This window comes from Taudactylus pleione, unplaced genomic scaffold, assembly GCF_031769625.1.
Source record: "Taudactylus pleione unplaced genomic scaffold, aTauple2 ptg000393l, whole genome shotgun sequence".
In the NCBI taxonomy this organism is placed as follows: domain Eukaryota; kingdom Metazoa; phylum Chordata; class Amphibia; order Anura; family Myobatrachidae; genus Taudactylus; species Taudactylus pleione.
In genome coordinates, this window is record NW_028284794.1 from 6,069,106 (window position 1) to 6,082,621 (window position 13,516).

Sequence of the window (13,516 nt, forward strand, 5' to 3'; positions counted from 1 at the left end):
CCTCTACATACCTGTTCCATATCATTTACACCTCCGCATACTTGTCCCACATCATTTACACCTCCACATACCTGTCCCACATCATTTACACCTCCACACACCTGTCCCACATAATTTACACCTCCACATACCTGTCATACATCATTAACACCTCCACATATCTGTCATACATCATTTACACCTCCACACATATGTCCCATATAATTTACACCTCTACACACCTGTCACACATCATTTCCACCTCTACATACCTGTCCCACATCATTTACACCTCCACATACCTGTCATACATAATTTACACCTCCACATACCTGTCCCACATCATTTACACCTCCACATACCTGTCACACATCATTTACACCTCTACATACCTGTCCTATATCATTTACACCTCCACACACCTGTCCCACATCATATACACCTCCACATACCTGTCATACATCATTTACACCTCCACACACCTGCCCCACATCATTTACACCTCCACATACCTGTCATACATCATTTACACCTCCACATACCTGTCCCACATCATTTACACCTCCACACACCTGCCCCACATCATTTACACCTCCACACACCTGCCCCACATCATTTACACCTCCACATACCTGTCATACATCATTTACATCTCCACATACCTGTCATACATCACTTACACCTCTACATACCTTTCCCATATCATTTAAACCTCCACACACTTGTCCCACATCATTTACACCTCCACACACCTGCCCACATCATTTATACCTCCACACACCTGCCCCACGTAATTTACACCTCCACATACCTGTCATACATCATTTACACCTCCACACACCTGTCCCACATAATTTACACCTCCACACACCTGTCCTACATAATTTACACCTCCTCATACCTGTTCCACATCATTTACACCTCCACACACCTGTCCCATATCATTTAATCCATTATTGTGCTTTTTAGAGAAATTCACCTAAAAACTGATATGTTTTTACTGACCAAATTATGCTATTTAAACTCATCCAGGTGCTTGTTTATTCATTTGGAGGGATGTTATAGAGGTTCTGTACTGTGTCCCGACATTTTTACCTTAAAATAAAGATTTTTACTACCTTTACACCTGCTCAGGGGGGGGTGTGTGCAACAAAATGTAAACTTTCTCTAGAAAATAAATGTGTTTGGAATTGGATTGCAAATATATTTTGCAGTATGAGCTCACCATGGGAACGTCTCGCAAGACACAACTCGCACCTAACTGTATTGAACCCTAAGCGGGTGACAGCTGTAGGTGTGCATTCTGGCTCCTAACTCAGTACATCAATTGGTGGGCACCTCTGTGTGATGTCTTGCTGCTAATTGTTCATTCAGTAGCTTAATTGGTGGATAGCGGTGTATGTGGGATGGCTCCTGTCCCAATCAGTCAACACCTGGATTGTTCCTCACTGCCTCCACTCCACTGCTCAAATATCCACTGACACCACACTTGGCAGAGACGGCCTCGCTGACAGGGTAGGGATGGGGCTGCCCCCAAGCAGCTACTGACTACACAGGAGTCAGTTATTTTCCTCAAAATTAAATCCGTGTCTCACCGGGAAGGGACATAACCCTAAATTCTGCAGAGTTAAATGACTCAGGGGCCTATTCATTATACTTAAATATTCCCTGGAGGTAATTAGGTTTATAACTCGCATGGAGTTCTACCTAATTACCGGAGGAATTCATCATTCCTCCTCCCCATAACTATCTATTCTGAAAAGCTGTCATTTTTTTTCGGGAAATAGATAGTTATCCCTCTCTACTCTACCTTACCGCAGCTGTAATCTGTGCTGCGCATGCGCTGTTACATCCATAAAACCAGTGCATGCGCAACACTGCCTACAGCGGCGGTAAGTTTGTGTCCCTCCCCCCTCCGCTCACCTCCCCCCATCCCCGCACTTACCTGCCTGCTGCAGTACCTCTGGCTCCGGTGGCTGTGCTGTCATGTGTTCTCCCAGCTGACCACAGTAGTTTAGAAGAAAAAAAAAGTATTTTTTTTTTCTAAACTTTATTGTGTTCTGCTGGGAGAACACATGTCAGACCAGCCTCCAGAGCCAGTGGACGGACCAGAGCACCGGAGGAAGATGCCAGGGGACCTGTCCATGCTGACACAGGTAAGTGTTACCTGCTATTCGCCACCTCACAATGGCGAATAGTAACTCCATCAAATTCCAAAAATACATAATTTTTGGAATTTGATGAATACCATAATTTCCATATCGCCATACTATTGTACTCATGCATGGGGAGTGTGGAAATTAACGCAGGGGGACTTAGCAAGATATCTCCTGTGTTAAGATACTTCATGAATACTAAAATAACTTTATTTAAGGAAAATGGCCTTAAAAACTGTATTTTAGTGTTGATGAATAGGCCCCTCAGTTATGTATCATTGATTTTTTTATTTTATTTTTATTTTTACAATTGGGTTGAAAGTTGTGATTGTCTTCAGTTAATTTACAGATTCCTGATGGTAGATTATTTGAAGAAATATGAACCACTCTCCCAGAAGATGCACATATGTTCCACAAATGTCTCTAAAGTCACACCTGTCTCTCCCACAACTGGCGATCCACAATTCAGAGAACTAATAAGACTGATTGACTGGCCTGAGCCTCCATGCACTGTGACACACTATGATCTATCCACCAGCCCCAGTCACTGTGATTATCATCTGCTGAATGCACGGGACACATACAGGATTGGAGAGACATTGGAGGTGCTCATCTCAGCTCGGGACCACAATGGTCGGCCAAAGGAATATGGTGGAGATTTCTTCCAGGCCAAGCTGCACTCTCCAACACTGAAGGCTGGAGTGACTGGGCAAGTAGAGGACCATGGTAATGGCAGCTATCTGGCAACATTCCTCCTCCCATGGCTGGGGAGAGCAGAGGTACAAATCCGGCTCATTCACTCCAGTGAGGCTGTGGCTGTTTTAAAGAAAAAGAGGGAGAGCCATCAAGAAAAGGTACAGATACATAACAGCCCTGACTAATATAACAGTTCATTTAATCAATCAATCATTATCAATAAGTGTAATTTATTTAGTGTTTTGCTAGAATTCCTATGTGACTTATATTATTAAAAATAAAATCTAATTTAAATCAATCAATAATAATCACATTTCTTTGATTTTCAGCAGAAACATTGTATATCTACAGTACAATAGCTGAAGTGCTGTTTCAGGGGTGTGTTTATAGTGAGGTCACTGGTGTGTAGAGTACAGGGGTGTGCTTATAGTGAGGTCACTGGTGTGTATAGTACAGGGGTGTCCTTATAGTGAGGTCACTGGTGTGTATAGTACAGGAGTGTGCTTATAGTGAGGTAACTGGTGTGTATAGCAAAGTGGTGTGCTTATAGTGAGGTCACTGGTGTGTATAGTACAGGGGTGTGCTTATAGTGAGGTCACTGGTGTGTATAGTACAGGAGTGTGCTTATAGTGAGGTCACTGGTGTGTATAGCACAGTGGTGTGCTTATAGTGAGGTCACTGGTGTGTATAGTACAGGGGTGTGCTTATAGTGAGGTCACTGGTGTGTATAGTACAGTGGTGTGCTTATAGTGAGGTCACTGGTGTGTATAGTACAGGAGTGTGCTTATAGTGAGGTCACTGGTGTGTATAGTACAGTGGTGTGCTTATAGTGAGGTCACCGGTGTGTATAGTACAGGGGGGTGCTTATAATGAGGTCACTGGTGTGTATAGTACAGGGGTGTGCTTATAATGAGGTCACTGGTGTGTATAGTACAAGGGTGTGCTTATAATGAGGTCACTGGTGTGTATAGTACAGGGGCGTGCTTATAATGAGGTCACTGGTGTGTATAGTACAGGGGTGTGCTTATAATGAGGTCACTGGTGTGTATAGTACAAGGGTGTGCTTATAATGAGGTCACTGGTGTGTACAGTACAGGGGTGTGCTTATAATGAGGTCACTGGTGTGTACAGTACAGGGGTGTGCTTATAATGAGGTCACTGGTGTATATAGTAAAGGGGTGTGCTTATAGTGAGGTCACTGGTATGTAATATACAGGGGTGTGCCTATAATGAGGTCACTGGGGTGTATAATACAGGGGTGTGCATATAATGAGGTCACTGGTGTGTATAGTACAGGGGTGTGCTTATAATGAGGTCAGTGGTGTATATTGTAAAGGGGTGTGCTTATAGTGAGGTCATTGGTATGTAATATACAGGGGTGTGCCTATAATGAGGTCACTGGGGTGTATAATACAGGGTGTGCTTATAATGAGGTCACTGGTGTGTATAGTACAGGGGTGTGCTTATAATGAGGTCACTGGTGTGTATAGTACAGGGGTGTGCTTATAATGAGGTCACTGGTGTGTATAGTACAGGTGTGTGCTTATAATGATGTCACTGGTGTGTATAGTACAGGGGTGTGCTTATAATGAGGTCACTGGTGTGTATAGTACAGGGGTGTGCTTATAGTGAGGTCACTGGTGTGTATAGTACAGGGGTGTGCTTATAAAGAGGTCACTGGTGTGTATAATACAAGGGTGTGCTTATAATGAGGTCACTGGTGTGTATAGTACAGGGGGTGTGCTTATAATGAGGTCACTGGTGTGTATAGTACAGTGGTGTGCTTATAGTGAGGTCACTGGTATGTAATATACAGGGGTGTGCCTATAATGAGGTCACTGGTGTGTATAGTACAGGGGTGTGCTTATAATGAGGTCACTGGTGTGTATAGTACAGGGGTGTGCTTATAAATAGGTCACTGGTTTGTATAGTAAAGGGGTGTGCTTTTAATGAGGTCACTGGTGTATATAGTAAAGGGGTGTGCTTAAAATGAGGTCACTGGTGTGTATAGTACAGGGGTGTGCTTATAATGAGGTCACTGGTGTGTATAGTACAGTGGTGTGCTTATAGTGAGGTCACTGGTATGTAATATACAGGGGGGTGCCTATAATGAGGTCACTGGGGTGTATAATACAGGGGTGTGCTTATAATGAGGTCACTGGTGTGTATAGTACAGGGGTGTGCTTATAAAGAGGTCACTGGTGTGTATAGTACAGGGGTGTGCTTATAGTGAGGTCACTGGTATGTAATATACAGGGGTGTGCCTATAATGAGGTCACTGGTGTGTATAGTACAGGGGTGTGCTTATAATGAGGTCACTGGTGTGTATAGTACAGGGGTGTGCTTATAAATAGGTCACTGGTTTGTATAGTAAAGGGGTGTGCTTTTAATGAGGTCACTGGTGTATATAGTAAAGGGGTGTGCTTAAAATGAGGTCACTGGTGTGTATAGTACAGGGGTGTGCTTATAATGAGGTCACTGGTGTGTATAGTACAGTGGTGTGCTTATAGTGAGGTCACTGGTATGTAATATACAGGGGGGTGCCTATAATGAGGTCACTGGGGTGTATAATACAGGGGTGTGCTTATAATGAGGTCACTGGTGTGTATAGTACAGGGGTGTGCTTATAAAGAGGTCACTGGTGTGTATAGTACAGGGGTGTGCTTATAGTGAGGTCACTGGTATGTAATATACAGGGGTGTGCCTATAATGAGGTCACTGGTGTGTATAGTACAGGGGTGTGCTTATAATGAGGTCACTGGTGTGTCTAGTACAGGGGTGTGCTTATAAATAGGTCACTGGTGTGTATAGTAAAGGGGTGTGCTTATAATGAGGTCACTGGTGTATATAGTAAAGGGGTGTGCTTATAGTGAGGTCACTGGTATGTAATATACAGGGGTGTGCCTATAATGAGGTCACTGGGTGTATAATACAGGGGTGTGCTTATAATGAGGTCACTGGTGTGTATAGTACAGGGGGGTGCTTATAAAGAGGTCACTGGTGTGTATAGTACATTGGTGTGCTTATAGTGAGGTCACTGGTATGTAATATACAGGGGTGTGCCTATAATGAGGTCACTGGTGTGTATAGTACAGGGGTGTGCTTATAATGAGGTCACTGGGGTGTAAAGTACAGGGGTGTGCTTATAATGAGGTCACTGGTGTGTATAGTACAGGGGTGTGCTTATAGTGAGGTCACTGGTATGTAATATACAGGGGTGTGCCTATAATGAGGTCACTGGTGTGTATAGTACAGGGGTGTGCTTATAATGAGGTCACTGGTGTATCTAGTACAGGGGTGTGCTTATATATAGGTCACTGGTGTGTATAGTAAAGGGGTGTGCTTATAATGAGGTCACTGGTGTATATAGTAAAGGGGTGTGCTTATAGTGAGGTCACTGGTATGTAATATACAGGGGTGTGCCTATAATGAGGTCACTGGGGTGTATAATGCAGGGGTGTGCTTATAAAGAGGTCACTGGTGTGTATAGTACAGGGGTGTGCTTATAGTGAGATCACTGGTGTGTAATATACAGGGGTGTGCCTATAATGAGGTCACTGGTGTGTATAGTACAGGGGTGTGCTTATAATGAGGTCACTGGTGTGTATAGTACAGGGGTGTGCCTAATAATAGGTCACTGGTGTGGAGAGTACAGGGGTGTGCTTATAATGAGGTCACTGGTGTATATAGTAAAGGGGTGTGCTTATAGTGAGGTCACTGGTATGTAATATACATGGGTGTGCCTATAATGAGGTCACTGGGGTGTATAATACAGGGGTGTGCTTATAATGAGGTCACTGGTGTGTATAGTACAGGGGTGTGCTTATAATGATGTCACTGGTGTGTATAGTACAGGGGTGTGCTTATAATGAGGTCACTGGTGTGTATAGTACAGGGGTGTGCTTATAATGATGTCACTGGTGTGTATAGTACAGGGGTGTGCTTATAATGAGGTCACCGGTGTGTATAGTACAGGGGGTGTGCTTATAATGAGGTCACTGGTGTGTATAGTACAGTGGTGTGCTTATAGTGTGGTCACTGGTATGTAATATACAGGGGTGTGCCTATAATGAGGTCACTGGTGTATATAGTACAGGGGTGTGCTTATAATGAGGTCACTGGTGTGTATAGTACAGGGGTGTGCTTATAAATAGGTCACTGGTGTGTATAGTAAAGGGGTGTGCTTTTAATGAGGTCACTGGTGTGTATAGTAAAGGGGTGTGCTTAAAATGAGGTCACTGGTGTGTATAGTACAGGGGTGTGCTTATAATGAGGTCACTGGTGTGTATAGTACAGTGGTGTGCTTATAGTGAGGTCACTGGTATGTAATATACAGGGGGGTGCCTATAATGAGGTCACTGGGGTGTATAATACAGGGGTGTGCTTATAATGAGGTCACTGGTGTGTATAGTACAGGGGTGTGCTTATAAAGAGGTCACTGGTGTGTATAGTACAGGGGTGTGCTCATAGTGAGGTCACTGGTATGTAATATACAGGGGTGTGCCTATAATGAGGTCACTGGTGTGTATAGTACAGGGGTGTGCTTATAATGAGGTCACTGGTGTGTCTAGTACAGGGGTGTGCTTATAAATAGGTCCTTGGTGTGTATAGTAAAGGGGTGTGCTTATACTGGTGTATATAGTAAAGGGGAGTGCTTATAGTGAGGTCACTGGTATGTAATATACAGGGGTATGCCTATAATGAGGTCACTGGGTGTATAATACAGGGGTGTGCTTATAATGAGGTCACTGGTGTGTATAGTACAGGGGTGTGCTTATAAAGAGGTCACTGGTGCGTATAGTACAGGGGTGTGCTTATAATGAGGTCACTAGGGTGTAAAGTACAGGGGTGTGCTTATAATGAGGTCACTGGTGTGCATAGTACACGGGTGTGCTTATAGTGAGGTCACTGGTATGTAATATACAGGGGTGTGCCTATAATGAGGTCACTGGTGTGTATAGTACAGGGGTGTGCTTATAATGAGGTCACTGGTGTGTCTAGTACAGGGGTGTGCTTATAAATAGGTCACTGGTGTGTATAGTAAAGGGGTGTGCTTATAATGAGGTCACTGGTGTATATAGTAAAGGGGTGTGCTTATAGTGAGGTCACTGGTATGTAATAATATGAGATATGGTAAGAACTTACCCTTGTTATCTCTATTTCTACGAAGTCCATAGGGTTCCACAGGATACCTTGGGGTATAGGTGTGACGTCAGTCGCAGGGCACCAAAGAGTTAAGCTTTCAGCCTCCCAGGATGCACTAGGTCCCCCTCCTATACCCCGCCCCCGGGCCAAGGCACCTCAGTTAGTTACCAAGCCATAGGCCGGAGGAGGAGAAGGAAGAGAGAGAACAAAGATCTGGACGCATACAAGAATCACATTCTCACCAGAGGGAGACGGAAAACCGGTGACCAGAGCAAAGCCCATCTGCAGCACAGGTGCGACAGGGCGGGAGTCCTGTGGAACCCTATGGACTTCGTAGAAATAGAGATAACAAGGGTAAGTTCTTACCATATCTCATATTTTCTACTTCAGGGTCCATAGGGTATCCACAGGATACCTTGGGGATGTCCCAAAGCAGTATCCTTTAAGGGTGGGGACGCTCCTGTGCAGAAAGCATCCTGAGAGGCGAAGGTGTCAAACCTGTAATACCTCACGAAGGTATGGACAGAAGACCACGTAGCAGCCTTGCAGATCTGAACTGCCGAGGCACCACGTCGAGCTGCCCACGAAGGACCCACAGACCTAGTGGAATGAGCCTTCAGAGAAGGAGGGACCGGTAGGCCTTCATGAAGATAAGCTTCAGAAATAGCCATACGGATCCAGGCTGCCAAAGTTTGCTTTGAAGCAGGCCAACCCTTTTTACAGAAGCCATAGAGGACAACAAAGCGTCCGACTTCCTAAACAAAGAAGTGCGGTCAACATAAGTCCTTAAGGCCCGCACAACATCCAAAGAGGCCTCACCCACGGAAAGACCCGGTGAGTTAAAGGCCGGAACAACTATTTCCTCGTTAACATGAAACTGGGAAACAACTTTGGGAAGAAACTCGGGCCGAGTGCGGAGCACTGCCCTGTTCCCATGAAAAACCAAGAAAGGGGGTCTACAAGAAAGAGCCCCTAACTCAGAAACACGTCTGGCTGAAGCAACGGCCAGAAGGAAAACAGTCTTAGCTGGTAGCCATTTAATATCCACTGAGCCCAGTGGTTCAAACGGCGGTCCTTGGAGAGCCCTCAGGACCACAGCCAAATCCCAAGGCGCCACAGGTGGAACAAAGGGCGGCTGAATACGGAGAACACCTTGCATAAAGGTGCGCACATCCGGGATTGTAGCAATCCTACGGTGAAACCAGACAGATAGGGCCGAAACCTGTACCTTCAAAGAAGCAAGGCGAAGCCCATGATCTAGTCCCGCTTGCAGGAAGGCGAGAATCCGAGACAGACGAAACTCCCGCGGTGCATAACCTCTCGGTCGACACCACTGGAAGAACGTATGCCACACGCGATGGTATATCCTCGCGGAAGACGGTTTCCGAGCTCGTAACATGGTACGCACCACAGAGCTGGAAAACCCCCAGGACCTCAGCATGGCCGTCTCAACAGCCACGCCGCCAAAGACAGCCGAGTCAGGTCCGGGTGAAGACAAGGACCCTGAGACAGAAGGTCCAGTCGTAGCGGCAACCGCAGAGGACTGTCCACGGACAGACCCTGAAGGTCTGAGAACCAGTGCCGTCTGGGCCACGCGGGATCTATCAACAGGAACGTCCCTCCTTCCTGTTTGAATTTCCGGATTACCCGTGGAAGAAGGGAGACCGGAGGGAACAGGTATGCGAACCTGAACGTCCACCGGACGGACAGAGCATCCACCAGAGACGCCCCTTCGTCTCTTGTGCGAGACCCGTACACCGGCAACTTGTTGTTGTGCCGGGACGCCATGAGGTCGATTTCTGGAAGACCCCACCTGTCCACCAGTAGTTGAAAAACGTCCGGGTGCAGGGACCATTCCCCTGGATGAACGTCCTGGCGACTTAGAAAGTCCGCCTCCCAATTTAGCACTCCCGGGATGAAGACCGCTGATATGGCCGGAAGATTGCGCTCCGCCCAAACCAGGATCCGAGAGACCTCTACGAGAGCCGCCCGACTGCGAGTTCCTCCTTGCCTGTTTATGTAGGCCACGGTGGTAGCATTGTCCGACTGGACCTGCACCGGGTGACCCTGGAGAAACCGCTGTGCCTGCAGGAGAGCATTGAAGACCGCACGGAGTTCCAAGATATTTATTGGAAGCTCCGCTTCTGTCGGCGTCCACCTGCCCTGGACCAAGTGTGGACCCGAAACTGCTCCCCAGCCCCGAAGACTGGCGTCCATTGTCAACAGGACCCAATTTGGAACCCAGAACGGACGTCCCTTGTTGAGGTGGGTCGTCTTTAACCACCACGCAAGGGACAGGCGAACCTCCGGGGTGAGCACAATCGTCTGGAACTTCAGAGACTGAGGCAGCCCGTTCCACTTGGACAGGATCAGGTGCTGCAGAGGTCTGGAGTGAAACTGGGCGTATTCCACCATGTCGAACACCGACACCATGGAGCCCAGTAACCTCATCGCCGAGTGTAAGGACACCCGGCGGCTGTGCAGACAACTGCGCACCCTTGACTGTAAAGCAGAGATCTTGTCCTCCGTCACGAAGATCCTTTGCTGTCCCGAGTCCAATAAGGCTCCAAGATGCAGAATCCTCCGAGACGGGATTAGAGTGGACTTCTGCCAGTTGATTAGCCAGCCGTGCCGTTGCAGCAGTGCAATGGTCAGGTCCAAGTGGTGTAACAGGAGCTCTGGAGATCCTGCCACCAATAACAGGTCGTCCAAGTACGGCAACATGCGGACTCCTTGCAGCCGCAGAGAAGCCGCCATGACCGCCATAGCATCCTGTATGTCCAATGACACCATGTAGTCCCCAGGTTCCAGCGCCAGAATGATGGACCGTAGGGTCTCCATCCGAAACTTCGGGACCCGCAAAGACTTGTTGAGTGCTTTGAGGTTGAGAATCGGACGATATGACCCATTGGGTTTCTGTACCAAAAATAGATTTGAATAGAAACCCTGGCCCCTCTGGGAGAATGGAACAGGCACTATAACTCCAGCCTGGAGCATAGTGTGCAATACCTTCCGCAGCTCCGTAGCCTTGTTCCGGTCTGATGGTAGACCCGTGGTGAAGAATTGAGCCGGGGGTCTGTGCCGGAAGGAGAGGGCGTACCCGTGAGAGACCACCTCCAGAACCCAAGTGTCTGTCGTAGTGAACGACCAACACCGGGAGAACTGCAGCAGGCGGCCTCCCACCCTGGGATCCCCCAAGGGGAGACCCGGACCGTCAGGCCGCAGGCTTGTCATCTGGCTTGGGGGCCGGACGTCTGGTACTCCATGCCTGTTTCCGGGGCTTGACCGATTTCTTAGGGCCAGCCTGTCGAGGAAACGACTGTGGTTTGGGCCTGCCCTGGGCCCTAGATGACCGAAAGGACGATGGTCCAGAACCAGAAGGAGCAGCGGCCGACGGGAGACAAGCAGATTTGGCTGCCGCCAGCGTGGCCACAATCTTATCCAGATCCGGACCGAAGAGAACTTCTCCGGTAAACGGCAACGCTTCCAGACCTTTCTTGGATCTGCGTCCGCCTTCCAGGATCGCAGCCACAAGGTGCGACGAGCAGCTACCGCTGCTGAAGAAATTCTAGACACCAGAGTACTAATGTCTAGAGCCGCCTCGTTGATGTAGGTGGCCGAATCACGGAGATTGCCAATCAACTCCGCCTGTTCGGCCGGACAGTCGGATTCAAAAGAAGCCTCTAATGAATCCGCCCAGCGCTCCATCGCTCTGGCAACCCAGCAAATGGCCATAGCCGGCCGTGCTGCCCCCCCTGCAAGGGAATAAGCGGACTTCAGGCAGATTTCTACCTTGCGGTCCGTAGCATCCTTAAGGGAGGACATGGATGGCATCGGCAATGTGGCACTACGGACAAGACGGGTCACGTGAGAATCCACCTGTGGAGGGGATTCCCACTTAGCAAAATAATTATCCGCGAACGGATAAGCCACCGCCAGGCGTCTCTGCGGCTGGTATCTTTTGCCAGGTTGTTTCCACGCCTCCTCTAAATGGTCCACCAACTGACCCGAAAGAGGAAAGACTGTGGCATCGCCCTTCACATCTTTGAAAAAGGCATACTTAGATTTAGCCGCTGGGGGAACTTCGTCCTCAATCACCAAGGCTGTGCGGACCGCCCGAATAAGTCCAGGAATATATACTTTGGACTTAGCATCAGCGTCCTTAGTATGGAGAGGTTCCTGATCGTAAGGATCCAGAATCTCCCCATCATCAGACGTCCCTTCGTCATCCTCATAAGGAGCGGACAGAGACGCCACCGGCCTTTTATGAGGCCGCATCACAGACTCCCCTTGCAACACATCCGACAAGTGCTGTACAGAACTCGTCAGGGAGTTAACCCACGCTGGCTCCTGAGAACCCGGGAGCGGGGAAATAGGGAGACTGTGGGGTACCACCAATTGTCGTGGGAACCCCTGCATGGGTGATGACACCACAGACTGCTGGGACAAACCCATCGGAGTAAACGCGGGCTGCGGAGCTAACTGGCCCACTAAAGCTGTTAACGCCTGAGCGAAACAAGCCCAGGGCGGCTCCTGTACCGGTGCTGTAACCGTAATAGGCCGCGCCATGGACAAACACTGCCGGCAAAGGCCCTCCGCGCTACCCTCCCCCTCCGCTAACGGTACTTTGCACGTGGTACACTGTAGCCGGAGGGGAAAATCACTTTCAGACATGATGGCACCATGTATGTGACCTCTCTCACCAATTAAGTATTAAATAGGCAAGAGACCACCCTGCAGCACCGCACCGCAAGGGCTTTAGCAGAAAGAACAGGGACAGTAATAAAGCTGACAGTTTAGAGAAGAAAAGTTACAGGCAGCGCTAGCACAGTCACATACAATGCAGAGAAATTCCTGCACTAACAGCGCTGATCACTCAACTACACAGACACAGGGCCTGGTAGGACACAGCGCTGCATACACAGACCTGAGCCACAGCGGAGGAGAGGTATGCGGGGGGACCCAGACCACGATGCTTCCTTCCAGACTTCCAGCAGCGTTCACCATGCGTTGCAGAGAAGATGGCCGCCGAGGAGCAGAGAGAAGCTGGCCTTGGGGAGGAGCGCTGACACAGGACCAGTCAGCACAGTGCAGAGAGGGCTGTGTGCAGCGGGGGAGGCGCCGGCTGTGAGACAGGGAAGGCGCGCTCCCCTGGCATGCATTTAACCCCTGGGACGCCGCAGCGCTACCGCTCTGCTGCGGTCCGCTGTCCCAGGGGGTAGTGGAAGCGCAGGTTGGTCGCCTGGCTCCACGCTGCAGCCAGTCCCCAGGGAGCCCCCTGCCTGGGGACTTAGGACCATGTGATCAGCGGGGACCCACCGCGGGACCCCGCTGCTTACCTCTGTCCCCCTTGAATCCGGCCATGGTCCGGAGCATCTGGGGTCACCGCTAGCTGTGACCCCAGACGCCCACCAGCATCCCCGGATCAGTACCGGCGTTCTGGTACCGGCGGGGTGTAGGGAAGACAGCATGGACGTCAGGACTGACTGTCCATGCTGTTCATCCAGATGTGCAGCCACCGCTGCATGAAGAAAAAGCTT

The 13,516-nt window shown here is 48.8% G+C and overlaps 1 pseudogene across 1 annotated transcript in view; it reads left to right on the plus strand.

The window, feature by feature from the left end:
- Positions 1-2,494: 2,494 nt before the first annotated feature.
- Positions 2,495-13,516, plus strand: part of LOC148507431 (NXPE family member 3-like) — a 50,678-nt pseudogene continuing 39,656 nt past the window's right edge. The window contains exon 1 of the transcript XR_015869719.1: positions 2,495-2,989. The product of XR_015869719.1 is annotated as an NXPE family member 3-like (transcript). The remainder of the gene's footprint in view (positions 2,990-13,516) is intronic.